The sequence below is a fragment of the Panthera pardus genome, unplaced genomic scaffold, assembly GCF_024362965.1.
Source record: "Panthera pardus isolate Hobbes unplaced genomic scaffold, ASM2436296v1 HiC_scaffold_3, whole genome shotgun sequence".
NCBI classification, from domain to species: Eukaryota; Metazoa; Chordata; class Mammalia; order Carnivora; family Felidae; genus Panthera; species Panthera pardus.
The window spans coordinates 22970278-22986979 of record NW_026526876.1 but is presented as its reverse complement, the minus strand read 5'-3'; the positions used below and the strand labels follow the sequence as shown (position 1 = coordinate 22986979).

The 16702-nt window shown below is 41.0% G+C and overlaps 1 long non-coding RNA gene across 1 annotated transcript in view; it reads left to right on the top strand.

The window, feature by feature from the left end:
- Nucleotides 1–1783: 1783 nt before the first annotated feature.
- Nucleotides 1784–16702, top strand: part of LOC109277021 (uncharacterized) — a 30819-nt gene continuing 15900 nt past the window's right edge. The window contains exons 1-2 of the long non-coding RNA XR_002084950.2: nucleotides 1784–1837; nucleotides 1947–2075. This is a non-coding gene — a long non-coding RNA (uncharacterized LOC109277021). The remainder of the gene's footprint in view (nucleotides 1838–1946; nucleotides 2076–16702) is intronic.

Genomic DNA, 16702 nt, shown 5'->3' with positions numbered 1-16702 from the left:
TGAACGGAAACAGATTTCATGTCAAATCTGTGTCATTATGGTAAGGTTGCCAGGGTGGGGACTGACTGACTTCCATTTACTGTATTTGTTCCCAGAAGTACAGAGCAGTTCTCCCAGTTCCCTTAAGGATTAAGGTGGGGTTTGGGAATTAAGTGATAGACACACCTATTAGCAAGTCCCAGGGACTAACTATTCTCCTTGTGCTCCACAATTCAGGCTCTCAGTCATACTTTACTCCCACCCAGTGTGTTCCACTCTGCTGGCCAGTTAATCAGACAAAGCAGGAGACAAGTATGGGCTGGTATGAGATGTCACAGCCTTGAAAGGGCAGTGCCATTCTAATACTCAAAAGCTGCAGCCTTTTAGAAACGTGAAACTTGTTCTAATATGTGTGAAAAGACCTGTTAACCTTGGGAAAATATCACCAGCCACTGAGCAAACATTGTCTTTATAGAGTATATGCTTTCATGTCTCTTTCCAAGTCTCTTAACTCATCTTTAGCTTTAAGTTTTATAAGCAAAAGGAAGCGGGAGGGCTGCTAAAGAAGGGGACAGCCCTGGGGCGCCTGGGTGGCTCATTTGGTTAAGCAACCGACCTTGGCTCAGGTCATGATCTCGCAGTTCATGGGCTCGAGTCCTGCGCCAGGCTCTGTGCTGACAGCTCAGAGCCTGAAGCCTGTTTCATATTCTGTGTGTCTTTCTCTGTCCCTCTCCAGCTCACGCTCTGTCTCTCTCTTTCTCAAAAATGAATAAAAATTTAAAAAAAATTAGGGGCGCCTGGGTGGCTCAGTCGGTTAAGTGTCTGACTTCGGCTCAGGTCATGATCTCACGTTTGTGAGTTCAAGCCCCGCGTTGGGCTCTGTGCTGACAGCTCAGAGCCTGGAGCCTGTTTCGGATTCTGTGTCTCCCTCTCTTTCTCTGACCACCCCCCCCCCCCCGTTCATGCTCTGTCTCTCTCTGTCTCAAAAATAAATAAACGTTAAAAAATTTTTTTTAAAAAAGAAGGGGACAGCCCTTAATCAATGACCTTGGATAAAGGAATCATCTTGTTTCACGTGTCCTTCCAACTCCCATTTTTAACCCTCGTAAGGCTCACTTGATGCTTTCCGAACGTTCATCAATAGGTATACTCCTCAATCTTTTGTGAAGAATGATCTATATGGTCCTTTACTTTGGGCGCCCACCCAGTAAGAAGCAGATCTCGAACTCCACCCCTCCCCCCACCATGAGTGAAATATTTAAAATAGCTGTCAAACAAACTTAGATGCCTCCATCCCAGAGCACACAATACATTCGCAGAGTCTTCCTTTAGAGCAATTATATTTAAGTGAAAATAAAGCAAAATTTTTATTTTAATGGAAAGGGGAAAAATAAAGAAGCAATAGTAGACGAACATGAGTTACAGAGATGGAAGAAGTCTCTGGAAGCCATCACTTCCTTTATTTGGTTATGTGCAGACTTAGGCTCAAGCCATATCTGAAAAGACAGTGAACACATCTCAAGGAGCCCAGACCCTCACCCAGAAGTATGCAGGGAGCCACCCACAAGGTTTGTTTTAAATCCCTCGCACCGTAATTTTTGACAGTGAATATTTATTGAGACATCAGCAAGTGACACTTAACCTCAAATAGGAAGATCCCTTGTCTTTCCTGAGATGAGGGCTGCACGTGGCATGTTCTCTGCAAAAATTATTTTTGTCCTTACCCATGAGCTAAAGTCCTGGCTTAGAAGCAGGATACTGGGATACAATTACAGATTCTTAAATAGACCTGGAAGGAACTTAAGAGAGCTTAATGGGAGGATCACTCATCTTGGAAACAACAATCTAGAATGTCCTGGTGAGTTGAGTTTGCTTAGCTGGTCAGTGGATGTGCTAATTGGATCAAAGACAAATGGCTTTTTTTGTTTGTTTGTTTTTTGATTTTTTAAAAAAAAATTTTTTTTCAGGTTCTGAAAGTGGATCAGTTAGGTTTCTTTCATGCTACATGAATGGGCTTTTATGCAGAGACAACAGATTTCCAGTACAAAAGACAGGATTCATGCTGCTTCCTTTTTTCCACTGTCCCAGGAAAAGAGGTGTGTCCTGAGTGCAGAGGGAGTGGGGCTTCTTAGCCTGGACTCTTTTCTTTTCAAGTTTGTTTATTTTGGGAGGGAGAGAGAGAGAGAGAGAGAGAGAGAGAGAGAATGAGTGGAGGAAGGGCAGAAAGACAAGGAGAGAGAGAATCCCAAGCAGGCTCTGCATTGTCAGCATAGACGCTGAGCTGGATCTCAAGATGGCCATAACCAAGATGAGCCAAAACCAAGAGTCAGATGCTTAACCAACTGAACCACCCAGGCACCTCTTGCCTGGACTCTAAGCCAGATAGGCATATGATGGTAGTGGGGAGGGAAGGCAGACATTGTTCTGCAAGCCCCAGGGTCTCCTACAAACTGGATCTTGACTTGTCTTATTAAGAGGGGGAATAGTGATTCCAAGGGCAGGTCTCTTCACGTGCCACACCACTGGCAAGAAACAGAATGGGTCCTGTCATCTTAGGCTGCTCCAGGGAGAGGGTCAGATGGTAAGGCTATAGTCCTAGCCTCCACAGAGGGAAGCAGGCCATTGGATCTGGGCTGCTGAGGTCCCGATGGACCACACATATTTAAAAAAAAAAAACATAGTCAAATATAACTCCTCTTCAAACACAGCATTTTCTGCCAAATTAAACTGTTTCATGTATTGGCAAGGACCAGTTTTATACTTTTGTTCCATAGGTTAGGACCAATTTGAAAGGCAGTTTGTTGAACAAAGGAAGGGATTCTCTGAACAACTAGGCAGTTGGAAGGAGAAAACACTGGAAATGGGAAACCCCTAACTTTAAATTAGGGAAGATGTGAGGCACCTGGGTGCTCAGTTGGTTAAGTATTTGACTTCGGCTCAGGTCATAATCTCATGGTTCATGAGTTTGAGCCCCCCATCGGTCTCTGCACTGACAGTGGGAAGCCTGCTTAGGATTCTCTCTCTATCTCTTTCTCTCTCTCTGTCTCTCTCTCTGTCTCTCTCTCTGCCCCTCCCCTACTTCTCTCTCTGTCTCTCAAAATAGATAAATCAACTCAACAAAATAGGTTAGCCAAGACAGGCAGTGCTGTCTATGACTCCCAATTAAGGGGTCTCTCCAGGACACCAAGAGTGAAGTGCCTTCTGACCAAACTGTCTTAGGAAGTTTACAAAACTATGCATAATAAAAAAGAAAAACAACTTCTAGGGCAAATCAGGTGAAAAAGTCAAGTATGATGCTAAGGCCAAGGGTTACATTAACTCAGATGAGAATGGACACCAAAAGGTTTTATAATTCTAAACATGACCATAGATTTGGTTCAAGTTTTTTAGTAGCTCTTGGATAATCAACACATAATGGCTATGTGAATGTGTATCATTGTGTGTGAGTGTGTGTGTGAGTATGCATGAATATAAGTGAGTATGTGTGTGAGTATGCATGAGGGTGTGTACACATGTGTGTGCATGTGTGTGGGATTTGTGTGAGTGGGCGTGAGTGTGTGTTCCAAAGAAATGACTTTCCTTGCTACTGTTGCGAAGGCATATGGTAACTGGTAGTCTTTGAATGAGTTCAGCAAAGATTTGAGACTCTGATACTGGCCTATATAGATTTCTCAGTGACATGAAAGCTTGTCCGTGAAATACAAAACAGTAAATATATTAATATTTAAAATTTTGCTTTAAAATAATTTAAATTTTGAATAACTAAAATTTGTCTTATTTTTTTTTTTGCCGTCAGATCTTGCCTTTCCTTATTGAAATATGGCTTATTCTAGCTAAAATTAACGTGAGCTTTAGGAATGAACATGATTTCTTTGAGCTCATACCAGCCAGGACTTCGTGGCTTTGAGAAATATGATATAGATATTTCATAAACAGCCAAGCATAGCTATTCATAATGTAGCATTTCACGCAGATCGCTCAGTGGTGTTTAGAATACAGTGGATCATTTTGGCTGCATGAGAGTTGAAAGATTAAAGACATCAAGATCACTATTTATTTTTTCTACAGCCTCAATTTGCTCATCCCCAAAATGGAAGAGTTGGTATCTACCTTACTTTGTAACTTGACCTCTGAATTCTTTGCCTCTTTTTTTACTGAGAAGTTATGTTGGCAATGGAATATCAACCTGTATTGTTGTATTTGTTGTTTTTAGCACAATAACACTAGTACCAGACACGGTTATTGAGTATGACCATGAACCGTGCATTGTGCCAGATAGACTCTATGCCAAGAATAATTTCAATTAATCCTCACGTTAACTTGAAAACAATAGCTAGATCATGCTGTTGCAAATGAAGAAATAGATTCTATAACTCGACAAGATCACCCAGTTCGTGTATAATTTAAATTCAAGGTTAAAATCAAGAACTATAAGGGGGGGCCTGGGTGGCTTAGTCAGTTAAGCGTCCAACTCTTGATTTCGGCTCAGGTTATGATTTCACAGTTCGTGGTATCGAGCCCCATGTCGGGCTCAGCACTAATGGCATGGAGTGCACTGAGGATTCTCTCTCTCTCTCTCTCTCTCTCTCTCTCTCTCTCTCTCTCTCTGCCCTTCCTCTGCTCATGTTCTCTCTCTCTCTCTCTCTCTCTCTCTGCCCTTCCTCTGCTCATGTTCTCTCTCTCTCTCTCTCTCTCTGCCCTTCCTCTGCTCATGTTCTCTCTCTCTCTCTCTCAAAATAAATAAATAGACACTTTTTTAAAATCAAGAACTATAACAACTGGGAGTTTTTAAACCCTGTATTCATCTGAGACAATTTTGGACCACATATTGGCAGCAGAAGGTAGCACTATGTCAAAGATGGCTCAGCCTGCATGCGACTGAGGCTGTCCGGGGGATATGGGTTAGCTCTGCTCTCCTAGAAAGGAGCACAAAACAGCTTAGGAAAGCAGAAGACATGAGTCACTTCCAAACGATAGTTTCCACCACACTGGGCAGAGATACAGAGAATCAAAAGTTGGGTATGTGACATTCTGCGCTGTGTAAGAGAAGGCAAAGTGTATAATGTGCTGGGGACACCAGAGCAGCCATTCAGATTTCTATTTTATGTACTTCTGTTTTCGCTTCGATTAAATAATTCAATTCTTTATTTCCACTCTTGCAAAGGGGAGAGGGGTAGAGATGGGAGCTGAACGAGAGGTAATATAAGTGACCCAATATAAATGGTACCATAAAAGCAAGCTAAAATTTACGGCTGAAAATTATTGTAAGTAAATAGTGATGTGGGCACAGGAATGCATTGGAAATTTGGAACTGCTGTTTTCCCCTGTGTGAGAAAGATAGCAAGTTTGCCTAAAGCCTCAGTTCGTATGCGTTTATTTCCACAGGCTTTTCTTAACCTCAACAAACACTGTGTATCCCAACTCTGCGCTGTGTGTTTGCATCAACATACAAACACATAGCAATAGACTTTCTGGAGTCTCCAGAAGTCCTAGCTGCAAGATGGTTAAAATGTTTGCTCCACTGTGCCAACTTGCTGTTCTTGTCCACAATCTCTCTGGGAATATTTATCTTTTATGAGTTTCAAAAAAGATTCCTGGCCTTAGAGGAAAGACAGATGAACAAATTAACCCCTATGGGATTACACTGGCTGCTTCTGGTCATGCCACCTACTTAGACTAATCTTTTCTTCCTCATATCCCCATATAGGGGGTGTAGTTTAATGAGGAAAATCATCATTAGTGGAATATTTATTGAGAAATCCAGAGGTCAATGCCACCCACCCTTTCCCCTTGTTACTGGATTACAATAAAGATTGGGAAGCCTAATTATGTGGTGTTTGGTACTTTTTACTGTGTGTGTTAAAATGCTCATCTGTGTTTGTTGGCATTGTTTCTATTTATTGTCTTTATGTATCAGTTTGAGGTTTTTTTTTTATACATTTCAAATTACAATTGTAATATTTCAAGCTTTACAGAGTGAATTCTTACAGGCTACATAGATGGCAGAGATATATGACACTATTATGGTGAGGTTTAGGATTCCTAAGATTAGGATCCATAGAATGACTATTCTTTTAGGCCTGCTGATAATGAAAAGGAGAATGAAATGAGGATATAAAAACCCACTTTTTAAAAAACAACCTCTCTGGCTTTAATTCAGCACCTGATGGAAATTCAAACTTATAAATACCTTACTGAGCGCATAAAATGATGTTTACAGACGTGAAAGGGACCTGGAGAGAGAACACGATACAGGTGTCTGCCTGAGCATCTGAGGTTGGATGGTTATATATGGGACTTGTATTCCAATGACAACAGTTGGTTTGGCATGGGGGCCAACCGACCAGAATGGACAACCATTGCTCTGAAGAAGGATTCTGGAGGGCCAATGTTGTTCTCCATCCTACGACCATGTTTTGCTGGGTAATGGGGAGGGAGTTGGGGATAAGCCACGGCATTGTGAGCTAGTTGGGGGGCCTGGACAGTAGCTATGTAGGAAACAATTTGGACTTGGACATAGGTCAATATTTTAACAAGGAATATGAATCTACTAGAGAAAACCACACACATATTAGCCCTACATATGCTTTCTTAGAATGAGCCTTCTTCTCTTTATAGAGCATTTTTCATCTAATACAAAGATTCTCAGTACATTCATCTGCAATCTCTCCAGTTGAACCATCCATGCTATGGACCTCTTATAAGAACTCTTCATTTATTTGAAAAGAGTCATTATTTTCCAGTTTTCTTCTCTTTTCCAAAGGAGTGAGGGAGTGGCTAAGAAGCATTTGAGCTTTGGGGTGAGGCAGATTTGGGGTTTGAATCAAAGTTACCAGTGCTACATCATATTACACCATTTCATAACTCAGAGCATTTGTCTGTCTCCTTAGCTATGACGATGGCCACTCGCGGGAATTAAGTGAGGTGAGTCTGTGGACAGTGTTTGGCACAAGTTGGGGGGGCCATATATGTTTCATATCATTTGTTCCTTTTTGTCTGTATGACCCCTGTATCATACTATAAGGATTTGTCCCGGGTCTCATCTCCCTTATTCCATAACAGGCAGCATCTCAGAAGGACTGTGTTTCAAAAATTTCATCTTTGGGGCCATCTGGGTGGCTCAGTCGGTTAAGCATCCAACTTCAGCTCAGGTCATGATCTCACGGTACGTGGGTTCGAGCCCTGTGTCGGGCTCTGTGCTGACCGCTCAGAGCCTGGAGCCTGCTTCGGACTCTGTGTCTCCCTCTCTCTCTGCCCCTCCCCCACTCGTGCTCTGTCTCTTTCTCAAAGAAAATAAATAAACATTTGTGTTTTTAGAAATTAACAAAACTAAACAAAACAAAATTTTCATCTTGATTTTCACCACTGCACAGAGGGCAGGACCATGGACCCAGCTAGTAATTACTATCCATTGAACAGTTCTCTCCAGCTTTTATTCCTAGGACTTCACTTTCTATCACTTCAGGCACTTTTTTCCTTTCTCCTGGATGCATTCTGGATCCTCAATATCCTTTGAATGTAACATTGGTAAAGTACCTTCCAGGGACACATGTGTAAAGAATAAAGCTGTGTCACTGGAGTCCGTGTGAATATTTTTAAAACTTTTATTTCCTTAGCTACTCCCTATAAATCTCCTTCATCTGGGCTGACAGAGCCTTTGTGTCCCCTTCTAATTTACAGTTCTTATACACTTCACACGTCACCACGTAAATCCCACACACCCTCGCCCCATCCAAAAATAACTATAGACCCTGAAATTACCCAAGAACTTTTACAAACTCCTTTATTAATTCCTTATAGAGTCACGTTGGGAGGCCATGCGGCATAATGGTTAAAAATATAGGCTCCAGGAATATATATGGGTTCAAATCTCTTCTTTCATTTGCTGGTTTTATGACTTTTAGCAATGTAATTAATTCCTCTATGCCTCAGTCTCCCTATATGTAAAACAAGGCTAACAATAGTAGCTACATTAAAGGGTCATTTTAGAGGTCATGTAGTTAATGCATGTAAGGAACTTAAGTAGTAGCTGATAAACGGTACTTAGCAAAAGTTGGCAATAATTATTACCTGTAACCACTCTCCCCTCCCCTTCAGTTTAAACTAGTAATGCATACATTATACAGTTGTATTTAAATAGCTTATCTGGGAATTTCTGACAGAAAGAAGCATTCTAGGAAAGCACTAAGGTACTTAACTGCAGCATTGTGAGCATAGTCGTAAAAATTAGCCACAATCTAAATGTCTGTTATTAGAAGAATAGTAAAATGAACCAGAGTGTACCCATTACTGTAGATTATCATACAACCATTTAAAATAATTAAAGGTGGCACTTGGGTGGCTCAGCCGGTTAAGGGTCCAACTCTCAGTTTCAGCTCAGGTCATGATCTCACGTTCGGTGAGTTCGAGCCCCACATTGGGCTCTGTGCCCAGTCCGACAGAGTCTGCTCAGGATTCTTTTCTCTCTCTCTCTCTTATTCTGCCACTCTCCTCCTCGCCCTCTGGCTCTCTCTCTCAAAATAAATGAACTTTAAAAAACATAAAATAATTTCATGTTTCTAAGGTATGTTGTTAAGAATATGAAAGCAAGTTATAGAATAATACATTATGTCACATAGGTAAAGATATGAAAAATATAAACCATGTACCGTACTTCTAAATAGATACATAGAAAGCAGTTTTAAAGGATCCACACCAAATTAAAAGCTGTGATAACCTCAGCAGAAGGTAGTGGAATTGGGCATAGTAAACTGTTTTTGTTTGGTTTCCTTTATTTCTGTATTTTAAATATTATAATACAAATGTATTTCTTGTGCCATGAAAAATCAAAATAAGAATAAACAAAGTTCAAAACAGAAAGCTAAAGTGAATACTTTGGTTCAGTGGCATTGAAAGCTATTGACTTTTTTTTTTTTTAACACTGAACTCTGTTTCTTCCTAGGATTGAGAGAAACTTCATGAGAGAAAGTCAGTTTATTGATCAATAATGAGTCAACAGGGCTAATGAGCTCAACTGGTTTGAATCAATGGCATCCTTTCTTAAAGCAAGTGTATATAAACAAGTCAATTATGCATTTTCAGATCAATATTAGGAGGACTAAGATTTACTGTTGGGCTTCTTTATGTGCTTTTACAAGAAGGCACCTGTATTTTATGGGATAAACGAATCCAGAATGAAATAAATCTAAGGACATCCTCCCTGCAGCTTCTGTGTCTCTGGAGGAGACCACATTCCTTTCTGCATTTCGCGTGTTTTACTGCATTTAGAATCCATTCTTTCCTTTAGTATCTAGGACCTTATTTCTCAATGGGGAACTTTTCTAGATCGAAAACAAAAATATCACTACGTTTTTGAGTTCGGGAAATTGTGACATTATGACTTTACTGATTTTTTTTTCCTGAATTTTATTTTTGGAAGGAGCTGTATAAACATAGCCTGTTGTCGGTCACAAGTGTTCTAAAGGCCAACAAGTGTTTACGAACAAGGACTGAGCTTGTGTGTACCAGCTGCATTGTCCTTCTCCCACTGATAGATTGTAATCTATTCTGTGGACAGGAACTCTGGCCTTTGTTGGGTTGAAAATTCTCATGAACTCAGACAAGGAAAGGCAAGCAAAAGCAATATGCAAGCATCCTCCAGTGAAAACACCAGGTTTCCCGGGATCTGGCTGAGGTCTGAGTGAAGCATGGCCCCACAGGGTCAGGAGAGAGCAAGAATATTGATCACACCTCATGTTCCCTGTCCACAGTCTGCGGCGGCTGCGGTGCTCATGTTGTTCTCTAACTGGGGAGCAGGCACGCTCATGGAGTTAATCACAAGATGGTAAGTTCCCGGGCTTGGAGTTGGGAATAGGGCTTGGCCACTGGTAGGCTTTAGGCATACCATTTCTTCCCTGGGAGATGATGTGGGAGAGTACAAACGTAAAAACACAAAGAGATTCTCAAATTGGAATAACCAGCCACCAGATGGAAAAAAAGAAAAAAACTAAAGTCTACCAGTTCCAAATAGGAGGCGGGGCTGGGGGAGGGGGCAGGGGTGGAGGTATCCAACAAGGGAAACTTTGCTGAAGACAGGGTACAATTAGTGTCACCATTTTGGAAATTAATTTCACAATAAAGTTGAAAATGTGCACATCCTTCCTAGGTATTCACCAAAAATATTAAACGTATATACAAGCAAACCTGTTTGTATGTTTCTCCAATATAATCTTGTACATATGATAAAGTGAACAGAGGTACATGTAATAACACGGACAACAAACACAATGCTAATAAAAATCTCACACGCATAGATTCTACTCTTAGCTTTACCATTCACCATGTGTATAATCTGGACATATTTTTTAACCTCTCTGATTTTTAGATGTCTTATCTATAAAAGAGAATTAAGAATAACTTCCTCATGGTTATTGTACAATTTTAAGATAGTATGTCTCAGAAAGACCTGGAATATATAGAGATTTTTTTTTTCATTTGTAAAATGGTAACAACAGAAGTGTGGCGAAATTTAGGAAGTGTAGCCAGTGTGACAGTGTCTTGATATGTTAACTCTACTGCGCATATGATATTTAGCATGGGCAGTTGTGATATTATGCTCCAATACCCCACAGATCTCCTTACTGAACACCTGAGAGCAAATTGCTCTCATTGGAATATTGTTTGTACCTCCAATTTATTGTGTTATCACTGCATTTTTTTCAAATGTTACCACTCATATATCTAAATCCATCCCAGAAGTAGATAGATCTTGTTACACAGGCTTTATTTGATCCATCCCCTAAATCGGGTATCGGGTACTTAATGAAAACCTGGCAGTTTGCTGGAATCTGGGGAGTAAGGGAAAAATACGATGTGCTATTTGACACCTGGTAGCTCACAATCCAGTATCGAGGTAGAAAACAAGGGAACAAAAAAAATCGCAATGGAATAAGTGCTCAAATTTACAAAGAGCTTTGGGAAAAGGCAGTTAAGAGCAACTGATTTATCATTTGATTACCTTACCCCACTTGATTTAAATTGAGAAGAAAATTATTTGGCCAAAGATACAAGAATCCTGAATTCTTCTCTCACTCTGGCTAGCTCATCATACTTTCCACCTTTAGCCGATCCGTACGCTCTCCTTTGTCTTTGCAAAAGTTGTTAAACACATCTGTCTTCTTTATGATAATAGCAGCAATCCTAGTAAAGTACTGAAAGAAATAAACTTCATTCTTGCATCAATTCAAAATGTATTTGTCCTAGTAGAATAAAGTCTTATCTCCACGATCTCTACTTGGCGTCTAGGTCAAAAAACAACTTAGTTTCATGCTCTATGGCTCCCCAAATATTTTAGGGTTTTTTTTTCTTCATTTAAGAAATTCCATTTTATAGTAGTTGGAAGTCTTATTAGAAGTTCATTCTAAAAAAAATGCTAGTTTTTTAGACCCATAAGAGTGGAGAGTAACCTTCCTCCACCATCCACTCTACCATCACCCCGAATACTACAGTGCTAAACCCAATGTCAGAAAATATATGATTGGATTTGCTTCTTTGGTCATTAGAGCTTGCCGGGTTACTGACAGACACTGAAAAAGGAAGGAAAAGGAAGAAAAACAAACAAAGAAAAAGAGGCTGAGGTGGTTGCTTCAGGTGAACTATACTGGGTGTCCAACAATAGGTCTAAGCAGATTTCTTTAAGTTTTCTGCTTATTAACCCTCTTTGTCTGTCTCTGTCAGCCTGTGGAGTTATTCTCTTGTGATTGCTCACTGTCGTGTGGGAGAACCGCCGACTGTATTGAGCATGAATCAGCTACTAAAATAAGTGTCAGGGGAACTGGGGTATGTCATTTGACCTTCAAATTAATTTTCCCTCGTCCCTGTTTCATTTCTCCTTTCCTGCAACCCCTGCCTGTCTCTTTTCAGCAGACCTCTGCCAGACAAATCAAAAAGCAAACTGCGCCACCGCCAAGGTCCTGAACAAGCCCATCCCTCTTTGATTTCTAGGAACACTCATTTGCGAAAAGCACAATAATGTATTCATTCTTGTAGCAGCATCAAGAAATCTACAACATAAACGCACTTTGTATTTTTCCCCCTCTGATTTAGGCAGCATCTCGGTCTGTCACCGTTCTTGTCACAATGGTGCTCTGATTTCAGTTAACATGGAGATCGGAGAACAGTACATGAGTTTTATTTGGTCTCTTTGTAATGAGTTAAAACACATACACTTTCAAATTCTATAAACTGCTTGACCTGGGCAAAGCAGGCAACACGTGTTTTGAGGGACCACTGCATCCTTTATCGTCAAGTCATTTGAAATTCTACTGGGGAATAGGCAGAACGAAAATACTCCAAATCTTCTTTTGTGAACATGTGCAAGGACAGAGATGTCACTTACGTAAAAAGTTGGCTTCTGAGTCTACTCAGCCCTACACGGAAGAGTCTCCCTTGTGCCTCTCTAAGCTTTCTGTGACTGTAACTTGATAAATGGAAGTTTGGAGTGAGGACACCAATCTGAGTAAAGGCTTTGCTGCTGCTGCTCTGCCACTGAGGGGTGAGAACAGCAGACAGAGCTTAGAGTGACATATTATGGGATGTGATGAGAGGGAGCACTCACCCAGAGCAAACACAGAGGAGGCACCTGTGAGTCTAATGCCACTTAATGTGCAGATTCAACCCCAGTCGTAACAATACTGCAGGAATCACTGCATTGAGTAACAAAGGAAGAAGATGAAAGGAAGGAAGAAAGGAGAGTAGGAAGGAAGGAAGAAAGGAGAGAAGGAAGGAAGGAATGAAGGAAGGAGTGAAGGAACGAAGGAAGGAAGGAGAGAAGGAAGGAAGGAAGGAAATAAAGAAGGAAGGAGAGAGGAAGGGAAGGAAGGAAGAGGAGAAGGAAGGGGAGAAGGAAGGAAGGAAGGAAGGAAGGAAGGAAGGAAGGAGAGAGGGAGGAAAGGAAGGAAAGGGTGAAGGAAGGAAGGGGAGAAGGAAGGAAGGAAAGAAGGAAGGAAGAAAAGAAGGGAAGAAGGAAGGAAGGAGAGAGAGAGGGAAGGAAGGAAAGGATGAAGGAAGGAAGGGGAGAAGGAAGGAAGAAAGGAGAGAAGGAAGGAAGGAGACAAGGAACAAAGGAAGAAAGGAGTGAAGGAAGGAAGGAAGGAAGGAAGGAAGGAAGGAAGGAAGGAAAGAAGGAAGGAAAGAAGGAAGGAAGGAGAAAGGGAGGGAAGGAAGGAAAGGGAGAAGGAAGGAAGGGGAGAAGGAATAAAGAAAGGAAGGAAAGAAGGAAGGAAGGAAAGAAGGGAAGAAGGAAGGAAGGACAGAGGGAGGGAAGGAAGGAAAGGGTGAAGGAAGGAAGGGGAGAAGGAAGGAAGGGGAGAAGGAAGAAAGGAAGGAAGAAAGGAAGGGAAGAAGGAAGGAAGGAGAGAGGGAGGGAAGGAAGGAAAGGGTGAAGGAAGGAAGGGGAGAAGGAAGGAAGGGGAGAAGGAAGAAAGGAAGGGAAGAAGGAAGGAAGGAGAGAGGGAGGGAAGGAAGGAAAGGGTGAAGGAAGGAAGAAAGAAGAGAAGGAAGAAAGGAGAGAAGGAACAAAGGAAGGAAGGAGAGAAGGAAGGAAGGAAGGAGCAAAGGAAGGAAGGAAGGAGGGAAGCAACAAAGGAAGGAAGGAGATCAGGAAGGAAGGAAGGGGAGAAGGAAGGTAGACAGGGAAGGAGGGAAGGAAGGAATAGAATGACTCTCAGTCTAGTGTAAAAAAGCTCAGTACCTAGGAAAGCATACCAGGTTGTATTCTTTAATCCATAAACTATGAGTTCCTTTGGAGACACCTATTTCTAAAGTTTAAGAGAGATGAATTTGACAACCAGGGCACGAGGATATTTCTAATTGAGTTTCTCCCTAATCCTAATCTGATGAATTAAAAGGCAAAGACTAGCATTTATCAAACATAGGCAAGGAAAGAAAGTATTCTTTATAGTTTACTTTTTTTTTTTTTTTGCTTAAATAAATGAAAGATTGGTGAGGGCCTCTCATACAGATGTGGAGAAAATGAATGTGCCAGAGAGGGCAGAATCCAGAAGACTATTAGGTTGACTTCATCCTGAGAGGCTGGGGATATAGTTAAAACAAACCACAGCAAAGTCCCCCCATTGATATGACCAGGATATTCCTCTGGAAGTTGTAATCATTTCTCTAATTACTATATGACCCTCATATGTTTGGCCAATGCTGTCAGTTTGCCAAAAAGTTGGTCGGGGGCTGTAATCCAATAAGTTTTATTTTCAATTGCACATTCGCAAATTAAACCACAGCTGCAACCCAGATCAACCCGATCTGTGCAGAGAGGCATAGGAAAAGTCAATTAGTTTTTCCACTCTCTAGGGCCAAATGGACAATTAGACTAGACAAAATGGGGGTGGGGCATGCGTGTGTGTGTGTGTGTGTGTGTGTGACCATTTCGTGGACAAAGTAAGACTTTGAAGACTGAAGTATCGAGTTCACATAAATCAACCCACCTAAAGCGTGTCGTTTTCAAAAGGACATTTTTCTGCTATTAGCCTATAAAATTCCAGAAGGTAGGATTTATAGAATGATCATCATCTGTTCACCCGCGTCTCACAAAACACATACTGTATAGAAGGCTCTTAAATATTTGCCGAATGAATGTCTGAATGATTGGTGGAAACATGATCCTCTGTGAAAACATGCATTCAGGTAATCACATTCATTTTACCACTTGTTCCTTTCCCAGCCCCCAGGTACAGTTGTCAGACCACGCTGTCCTATATTTGGAATAGCAGAGAGCTGTCAATGTAGCAGGTGTCTGGGTTAGCGGTCCAATTGCCTCATTCTTTTGTGGATATTGCCATCAAACAGTGGGTGAGTTCAAAATTAGATGAATCATCACCTCTCTTGTCACTTGATATGCCCACCTGCTGACAGGGAGTAATTCCCCCTTAATGGGAATCATCCCCAGTGAAGAGAACACACCTCCACGTCATTAGAAGCAAGCAGTTCAAGGCTGACCTGGGGCAGGGTGTAAGGAATTTAGTGTTTATGATATCATGATTTGCTACAAACAAAGGTAAACTGTGTTTGGAAATAATGTGTGGCAATGGAAATTTAGCTGTGTTCTTGGAAATATTTTTATCAGTGAATATCGTAGCAACCACAAAATTGCTATGGACTTTTTTTTAAGCTTATTTATTTATTTTTCAGAGAGAGAGAGAGAGAGAGAGAGAGAGAGAGAGCACAAGCAGGGGAAGGGCAGAGACACAGGAGGACAGAGGATCTGAAGCGGGCTCTGTGCTGACAGCAGAGAACCCATTGCAGGACTCGAACTCACGAACTGTGAGATCATGACCTGAGCCAAATAGATGCTTAACCAACTGAGCCACCCAGGTGCCCTGCTATGGACTTTTGTTAACAGGGAATCATCTCCTTGCTGTTTTGCAAAACTTTTAAGAAGAAATCATTAATTATAAAATAACATCCTAACTCAGCATGCCATTCGGGAGTCTATGTCATTGCTTGGCCAGCAATCTCAATAAACTTTTCTAATTCAGCCTCAATAGGCATGCTATGTTTTCTCACCTATGACCTCCATTTCCTATGTCAATAGTGCATTTTCCCCACCCATGTCCGCCTTTCTACTGATTCATCAACCCTTAGCTCTGATCATCTGATTCACAAGTATTTCTCTGGTCTCCCTGGCCACTACTAAATTCTGTCTCTCCTGAGTTGCAATACATTATTCTGAAATTTTATTTTATTATTACTTATCACTAATTATCCATTACTTATTGTATGAAGGAATGAGTGACAGATTTGCCTTCTGGCTTTGCTAACTGTGCAAGTGTTACCTTCCTCTGAGGACAAAGATCATGAATTTTGGTTTTTCTCTGACTCAGCGCTTTGCAGTACCCCTTCTACAAAGTAAGAAAGCGGGGCACCTGGGTGGCTCAGTCGGTTGAGCGTCCGACTCTTGGTTTCAGCTCAGGTCATGATCTCACAGTTCGTGGTTTCAAGCCCCACATCAGGCTCTGCACTGACAGTGTGGAGCCTGCTTGGGATTCTCTCTCCCTCTTTCTCTGCCCCTCCCCCACTTGCGTTCTCTCCCTTTCTCTCCGCCCCCTCTCTCAAAAATAAATAAACATTAAAAAAAAAAAACAAAGTAAGACTGCAATAACTATTAGTGGAATTGAATTGTACTGAACTGGCCTCATGAGGCTTTTAGTCTAATTGGGAAAAAAGACAGATTAAGCAGCAGAAAAAAAGGAAGGCAAAGCATCAGAGTTATAACTGTAAAATAATATGGGATAAAGTGAATATGTTCATCTTGGAGAAATACACTGTAAGGAATTATTGTAGTTGAGTAAGAGGTAATCAGAAAAGATGTTTAGACATACCTCTTGTGCTAAATCTTAAAGGATATTGTTATGTTTTTGCTCCAGTGACTAACACATTCAACAGTTCATTAAGAAAGTGGAATATTTGAAATGCCAGAGGTTAAAGTGAGAAAGACAATGTCATATACATTCTATAGAAACATAAATTGGCATAAACTTTCTGAAAAGTACTTTGGTTTTATCAGGAAACTTTTGGGAAGTCCATAACTTCACTCCAATTCTTTCATTTCAAGCAATCTATTCTATTTTTTTTTAATATATGAAATTTATTGTCAAATTGGTTTCCATGCAACACCCAGTGCTCATCCCAAAAGGTGTCCTCCCCAATACCCATCACCCACCCTCCCCACCCT